The sequence below is a fragment of the Vipera berus genome (assembly GCF_964194415.1).
Source record: "Vipera berus genome assembly, chromosome: 2".
NCBI lineage: Eukaryota > Metazoa > Chordata > Lepidosauria > Squamata > Viperidae > Vipera > Vipera berus.
This window is the reverse complement of record NC_138203.1, coordinates 141111589-141120095: the sequence shown is the minus strand read 5'-3', so window position 1 is coordinate 141120095 and position 8507 is coordinate 141111589. Positions and strand designations below refer to the sequence as shown.

General features: G+C 41.4%; 1 protein-coding gene across 2 annotated transcripts in view; it reads left to right on the top strand.

Annotated features, from left to right (window-relative positions):
• The first annotated feature begins 347 nt into the window (after window positions 1–347).
• Window positions 348–8507, top strand: part of RARG (retinoic acid receptor gamma) — a 140416-nt gene continuing 132256 nt past the window's right edge. The window contains exons 1-2 of one of the 2 annotated variants that reach the window (XM_081319917.1): window positions 383–541; window positions 869–954. The gene's annotated coding sequence lies outside the window, so the exon portion shown is untranslated. Of the gene's footprint in view, window positions 542–868; window positions 955–8507 lie in introns of both variants that reach the window. The other variant, XM_081319916.1, reaches the window with a different exon arrangement.

The window sequence follows — 8507 nt, the reverse complement described above, 5'->3', positions numbered from 1 at the left end:
GAAGGGCTGGTGCAAACGGTTTGGGCTTCCTTAGGCAAAACCCCGAGCACTAGTACACACAGAGAGACCTTTGCCCGCCTTTGGGTCTCTGTGAGTGACGGGCAGGCTCCGGGCACATCCTGGCTTGCTGGAGGAAGCCCCTGGTTGTGGGACACGGGAGCAGCCCTTTCTGACAATCTGACAGACGCCTGGGCGCAGGGGGAGCGGCGGCGGCGGCGGCGGCAGCGAGAGGAGGAGAAGAGAGAAAATATTTTCCGTGTCTTCGCCTGAAGTCATTCTGTGGTTTTTGAAAAAATGTGCTGTATATTTTCAGGGCTGTGTCACATGATCTGCTGGGGTTATGAATAGCCGAGTATAATGATTTCTTAGTGAACGTTAAAAAAGAGCGAGCGAGCGAGCCATTCTCGGCGCGAGGGAGGCTCCTACTCGCCCGGGAGCAGCGGGGAGAGACGGGACGTGGAAAGTTCCCGGGGCTCCAGGTGTCTCTCTCTCGGGGTCCCCACCCCGCCCCACCCCGCATGTAGCCTGCCCGGCCAGACAGGTGAGTGGGCAGTTGGCTGGGCCTTGAGCTGAGGTGGGAGGTCAGATCCCTGATTTGGCGCTTGGATTTCTGGGCTGGTCCGCTTTCTTGTGAGTTTCCGAGGGCTCTTCGGAGTTTTACTTGAGTGCGGCACGGTGGGGATCCTGTGGAAGGGGGAAGGTCGTCTTGAATGAAAGAGAGGGGGGAGGGAGGGAGGGAGGGAGAGAGAGAGAGAGAGAGAGAGAAAGGAAAAATTATGTCTGAGATGGCTCTAAACGCTCTCTCTCTCTCTCTCTCTCTCTCTCTCTCTCTCTCTCTCTCTCTCTAACACACACACACACACTGTAGAGACTACGTTCCTTCGTTCGTTTGTGGCTACCTTATGAATGGCAGGAACTCTGGCTCTGAGAATGTGTGTGAGTGACAAAGTTGGGGTAAGGATAATTATATCTAGATATGCGTGGTGGTGTTGGGTGGGTGGGTGAGGGTTTGTTTGGACAGAGGACATGTGGGTGAACTCCAGTTTGATAAGCTTTGACAACCCTGTTGCCTTCCTTTCCGGCCCCCCCCCCGCCCCCCACTTCAAATCCCCTTCCCATTCGGTGTAGTGATATCTCCCCTGAATACTGATTTGCACTGGGGCTGAAAAGGTGTTGAAATCTTGGCTGCTTTCAGTCACCGGCACATCTCTCACTGAGAGTATTCAGAAATGCCGGTGGGCAATTAAGCAGGCAATTTGTGATTACAGAAGGAAGCGTCTCTCTATCTCTCCCTCTCCCTCTCTCCCTCTTTCCCTCCCCCCTAGGACCATTTCTCTTCCCTCTTGAATACCTGAACAAAGTTTTTTCAAAGTTGAGGGGGGCAGGCAGCAAGGGATTACTTTGTGAATGTTTGCGGAAGGAGAAGGGGTGTGGTAGCCCATACTGCCTCTAAGAAAAGAGTGCCCGGCATCTGTACGTTTTTTATGGGAAAGCGCTCCGGGAAAAAGTGTTGTAGTGGTGGGTGGCTGTGGATTAGGTGGGGCAGTTTGGGGCCTGTTCTCCAGATGTCTGGACCATTATATGGACGTTTCCTCTCCTCCGAAAGCTCTCCAAATCCTTGAATTGGTCAATTAAACCATGGTGCCATCTTGACATACATTACTAAAATAGCAAAAGAATTGTCCTGATTTTATTGTTGGATTGTTTCTTTGGTTCTGCTAGGTATCAGAAAAGAACAAAGCAAACTTTCCTGTAGTTCTATCTTGGCACAGACCTTTTCAGCTGTCCTTTTACATTTGACTTGCTATCAAGTCAATATTGCTCCATGTTATTCTTCATGTAAGAGAAGGACTTGCATACATAATTAACTCATCCATTTATCCATCCATCTTTTATTGTCATCTTGCTGCTCTCTGATTTCTCCTCTTCTGCATGTAGTGCCTCCTTGTTGCTTATATAAGTAACACTTGTGTATACTATTGATAGTACAATAAGCGTGCTTGATGTGGTGGCTAGTAGCATATATGCCTGGATTTGTTCTGTTGAGTAGGCAACAAATCTGTTTCCTTGGCAATCTTCTGTAGATGCCTGCCTAGCAACAGAACCAATTTTCAGGTCCAGATGTCTGGACCTCAATAAAAGATATGATGGTGTATAGGATTCCAAAAATAATGAGGCCAGTATGTCTATGCTAGGAGCCAATTAAATGCAGATCTAAAAAGTCTCCATTATGTCTCTGTTGGACTGTTTTGTATATATTAACATATTAATGTTAAGGTTTTGGTTGGAAAATGGAACCAGACTGGTTGTTAAAGTCTGGATCTTTTAAGTGAGCACCCCCTAAAGGAAAATTTGAGGATTGCTCCCCAAGTCCAGTTATATTTTCAATTCTCTTTCTGTCCCCTTTGTTATGCATCTGAGCATCTTCAGTTGTCCTATAGGGAAAGGTGGGGTGACAATAAAGGATATGAGGCTGAGATATATAGAGGTTATCAGACTTATTAGTCAGAATAATAATGAAGTAAAATGATGCACAGATTTTCCAAATTGGGTGGAGTGAAAATTGTAGCATATGAACATTTTCTGTGGGTGAAAATTGATTTTTCTTGCCTTCTTCATTTGCTGCCTGTCTAATTACAAAGTAGGACTTGTTTCTGTTCTCCTCTGATTAGTGCAGAATAAAAAAAATGGGAACATGGTATTTCTGCGTAGCCTACTAAAATTGCTTTTGGATGGGCCATTAGAACACTCCTGTCTCAGGCTATTTCTCACATGGCAGACAAGGACCAACAGTGAGACATATTTTTTCTACCAGAAAATCCTTTGGGGTCCTGTTTACTGTTACTTTTGGTTCCATGGAATGCACCCTTTATGTTTCTCATTAGCAGCAGCATTTGGCCAAAAATAAACTGTTGTAAGGATGAAATTAAAGGCAGGCTTATAAATAAAGCCATGATGGATAAAATCTGTATCCAGGCGAACCAAGTGGGGAGGTGCAATAAAAACTCTTTTTTAACATTGGGCCATAGTAGATTGAAAGAGGTATTCATGTCCCAGTGGTGGGCCAGGAACCTTTGCAGACTGAGTAGCCTTCTGCTTTGATCTGCTCCAAGCTCTATTTTGGGTCTTTGTCATTTAGTTCAGGATAACATGTACAGTACTTCTGCCCACGTCATCTTTTTAATAATGAGGCTAAGACTAAAAGATATGGACTGGACAGCAACCATCATCTGAGCGTGGTTAATAATGGTTTAGGCTTAGAACCCAGATATCCATTTGAGTTACAATAAAATACTGGCATTCTTGTCCAATCTGGCTTCTTAGATATTTCCTTGCTAATTGCTATAGTTGTGTTTGTTTTTCCATTTTCCCCTTCAAGGATAGTCAAGAAATTGAAAAAATATTGGGCTTTACATTGCTTTACGTTGCTCCCAGATATGTATGAGACAATCTTATCGAGTCTTGCATGAACATCGAGTTAGACAAGATAAACTTAAAACCTTTTCCAATTGTATGATTTTTTAAATTTTCACTTAAAAGTTGTCTCTAGCCTTCTGCTTATCTTTTTTTCTATTTGTTACATACTTTGCAAAGCTTTATTCCTTTCCTTTCTTCTTTCAACATTGTCCTTTACCTCCAAAGCTTGTTGGGCACTTTTTTTTCTTCTTACGTAGTTGATTGAGTTGACTGTCTTGTCTGGTCCCTCACTATGAATGGAACGTGCCGTTTAGCTTAACCTATTGTTAGAAGATGTGCATAGATCCACATTTATACAATATTATAAATTCTTAGAGCAAGGAGAGTGTTCCTTTTATCTCATCTCTATTGCACAGACTATGTCGTGTCCACTGAAATGGCCATTATTGTATAAACAGAATGTATAAAAACATATGGTGGCAAAATATCATCTTTCTTCTAATATAGCTATTCTGAAAAACTCCCACCTATTCTCCGTTTCATGTTTTCTGCCTTAGAGCCTTTGCCCACTTGCTAATCTTAACCCACTAATCGTAGCACAAATGTGCCCAGACCGCATCTCTTTTTTGCCATGTCCTCCTGAGATTGCCTTCATCTCATTTCCGGTCCACGAATGGACAAGCATAAGTCAGCCTTAGCTGTACTAAGGTAGAAGTAAGACTTTCATTCTTGGCATAGTTCAAATGGCAGCCTGCAAGTATGTGAAATTTTTTAGGTTTTGCTATTACCTTTGAATGAGTGAGATCAGAGGACGGATAGGCTAGATAAGAGGCAGCAGTGGGAACAGTAGATTTCTTGCCAGTGTAGTTTTCTGCTGATTCAGGGAAGGGTGAGTAGAATTTTGACTCAGTGACCAGGAAAGGCTTTAAATGTAACACTTCTAAAATGTGATCCAAATTTATGATGGCCAATCATTTTTGAAGAATACAGTGAATGCTGCTGAAGATGCTCCCTTCCAAGAATACTTCAATATTTCTTTTCTTCCCATTTACAGAGGATCTAGGAAAGGGTTCTAGAGTTCCCTTTCAGCTTAGAAAGGACTTCAGCAAGGCCTTTGAGACAGAATACAAGCAACACTGCATCTTGTTCATAGCAGGGAATGGTCAATAAGTGTGGGCAATGTGTCACTCAAGAAACCTTTGTCATTACTGGCCTTATTAAGAGGCTATATACAACTTTCTAGGAGATCCAGGGGTTTCCAAAACATGTATTTGCTAAGCAACTTAAGAATCTAAGAATACATTGTGGGGAGGGAATCAAAAATAATGTGGCGGTGAAATGTGTTGCTTGATTTGTGCCTCTTGGCCATGTGGAGCTCAGCTGAAATTTCCTGCACAACAAGCACAGGTACTCTGGGCAGATAGTAGGATGTGATGTGCAAGAGGACCACAAGTCTTCTATTTCCTAAAGTGGACATTATACTTGCCATGGGCTTATTTTGAGATTCTTATATTCCAAATTAGAGGATACCTTTCTCCAATCTAATACCCTTCAGATATGTTAGATTATAGTCCTGTCATAGCAAGCCAACAGGGTCTATAAGTAGACTAAGTACTAATTATGTAATTTGTAGTCTAACCTACCAAAGTCATTAAGCTGATGACAGAAAAAACAGTTGTGGGTTAATTACTAATAGGAGAGCTAGCTAATGTAAGATGATGTCAATTCCTGATTCCCATGGGATATGTTTTCTTCTAAATCTTATCATGACCATCATTAGACTAGGATTTTCTATATCTAGTGAGACAGAAAAACCTGCTATACTGGCAAAGAATTGCCATTTGGGCAATGCCAAATATGTATAGCTGAAAAGAAAATCCAAGTTTCTAGTCTTCAGTAGTATGGAGAATAGAAATATATGAGCAGTAACCTATGAAGGCTTGAATAAAAAATTGAGAATGGTCTGAAGGTAGGACATTCACTATGTCTAGCTCTCTCCCATGAGATTGCCTCAGCTGGGCTTCACTTTGGACTCTGAACAAGGTAAACAAGGGATGGAAGTACAATCCATTCACATAATTCTGCATGACTAATTAGGTTAACTTCGCATAGACAGTTGTGTGTATTGCTATTACTTCTTTGCTCCCTTTTCTTGCATAACTTTTTTTGACAGAAAAAAACAACTACTTAAAGAATTGGTTCCTGACCAAAATAAACGTGAATGTACTCTTCTCTTCTTCCCACTGATACTGCATCGAATAGCAAGGTAACAATGATTCTTAGCAATTAAAAAAAAAACATTGGCAAGTCTGGATCTGGCAATGGCAAGGTAGAGAACTGTGAAAGCATAAGAAAGAAACTCAGAATTGATTTTGTTTTGTTGTTTGATTACATGGGACAGAGAAACTCTGACAGGCTTTTAGTAGTCTCTTATTATACCTTGCTACAATAAAAGGCAATTCTGGAATCTCCTCTTATCCACCTCAAAGGGCTGGCAATCAATCCTCTAGGTCAAACTTCCTTAATCTGAAATGTCCCCCCCCCCCAACCATTGGATTAACACCTGAAATTCTGTTTTAACGGTGGGGAAGCAAATCTAAGATATCCTGAGAGCATCAGGTTAGATCAAGACGTCTGAATTAGTTAAGAGGTTGCACTGTGTTTTTTTACTTTTCAAAATATTTTTATGGGACAGCAATGAGGACTGTGGACTGCAGTTCCTATCGTCCCAATAATGCTGTCAGAGAATGATGAAACTTGCTATCCAGACTACTGTAGGAAATGTTAAAGGTATGGGATTTGAGTGGGAAGAAGGAGTTTCCCAGAAGCTAGCTTGTTTCTAGAAAATAATATGGCAGGGTTGTTTATGTTGATTTGCCATGCCCTTTCTCCTGCTATTGTGGAGAAAACGTGACAGGTGTTGCCTGCAAGCACCAGGGACACAAATGATTCATCTCCCACCTTTTTATGTGTAAATCTGTTGCAGCTCTTGTCCCATTAACAAAGTAAATAATTGAGATTTAGTTGAATGGGTAGGATCACGTTATTCAAAAGTCTATGGCATTTTGACTGAGTCTCTAAAAGTTGTGGGTTTCAAAGCTATCCAAAGTATCCTGAGGATGTATATATTTTAGACTGGAGAAATCAAATCATGTTGGAATATATTCTTAAAATGAGTTTGAACAGATTGGAATAACAGAGCCAAGGCCAATTGAAGTGATACTTGGAAGGCAGCATTCTTCAGCATGACAGTCTTAAGATGTATTGGACAATGGCCTTATCCCCAGTGTGTTTGGGAAATGTGTAGGTCCGGATGGAAGCCTACTGTAGTATATAGTGAGAGCACCAATATAATAGGTTATCCTATCTCATCTTGTGGCATTTAACATGTGCTGAATATCAACACCTATGGTTCCCAAGCACTTAGAAGTGGCTGTGCTATTTAGTAATTATAGAAATTCAAGAGGATCCCATTGAGTGAATTAGAACAGACTATGACAGGAGACATAAATCCAAATGAAAGAAGAGAGAAGTAGTCAGACAGACATAAAGAACATCATTGGTGGAAAAGTAGAATGATTCAGAGAAAAGGAAGATCGCTATGTTAGGGCAAAGGAAAAACTAGGACCTGGATTTTTCTTAAGATGTGGGAAGATATGTTGTAAGTTACTGCTCTCTCAATTGGTATCGTGAAGTCTTTTTAGTAAAATGTAATCTTCAAATTAAGGGACGGGGTGTGGCTCAGTGGGTTAGGACGCTGAGCTTGTCGATCAGAAGGTCGGCAGTTTGGCGGGTCGAATCCCGAGTGCCGCGTAACAGAGTGAGCGCCTGTTACTCATCCCAGCTTCTGCCAACCTAGCAGTTCGAAAGCACGTAAAAATGCAAGTAGAAAAATAGGGACCACTACGGTGGAAAGGTAACAGCGTTCTGTGCGCCTTTGGCGTCTAGTCATGCCGGCCACACGACCACGGATACGTCCTCGGACAAGCGCTGGCTCTTCAGCTTTGAAACGGAGATGAGCACCAGCCCCTAGAGTCGGAAACGACTAGCACGCATGTGCGGGGGAACCTTTACCTTTACCTAATCTTCAAATTGAGCTCAATTCCCAATGACTTCATGGATGTGTCCATGCACCTTTCCTGACAAATATAGGAAAAGGATTTTTCTTTGTTTGATTGGTTTGATCATCAGAAGATTGCAACTTTTTCTGCAATTTTTTTTAACTTCTCACTTTAGTTAAGAACCTAGGATTTCCTAACAACCTCTCATCAAAGGACTAACCAGATCTGACCCTGCTTAACGTTTTGAGATCAGCTAAGTTTAACAAGGAACTTCTCGTAGAGTCATTATTCAATCTGACCTATGGAAAAAAGCCAAGCTATACTGCAGACATCTAGTAAGATTATGAGAGCAGGCAACCAGCCACAAGCCAGAAATAGTGACAGAGGAAGTGTTATTAATTCAACTTGACTGCCATTCTTAGACTAAATGGCAAATGATACAATATGATGGATCCCAACAACATTGGACTCTTCAGGCAAGGAAAGAAAATGTTGTAGGACAACAAATGACTATAGTAGTCGGGTTCACTGTTTTTTAATTTGATATTAACCTAACATAGCCCTGGGCTAAGGCCTGGAAGGGCAGAGCTGCTATCTGCACCCACACAATGCAACTACTGTTTTCACAAAGGATCTTGGCTGAGCTTGGATGAAATAGCCATAGTTTATGTGGCAAAGCCAAAGACATCACTTGGAAATGTGGTGGATAGTGTGTTGGTATAGACAGGGGAAAAACTATGCAAGATGTTACAAATTGGGACAAACTGGGCATGTTAAAAATTATTTCTGTTTTGGACTTTAGAGAAAGTAATCAAAATCCATACTGGAGTAATAGCTTTATTAGTATTAATGAAAACAGCAAAAAAGGGTGGATAAATGTGAGATTTTTCATTATTTTTTTTTCTGGCAAGTACTAACAAAACAACAAGAACAGCTGATGAGCAAGAAAAAAGTTTAAAAATTACAGTAGACTAATGTTATAATCATTAGATCTGAGATGGAGTTTGCTGACTGAATGCATTTATTAAT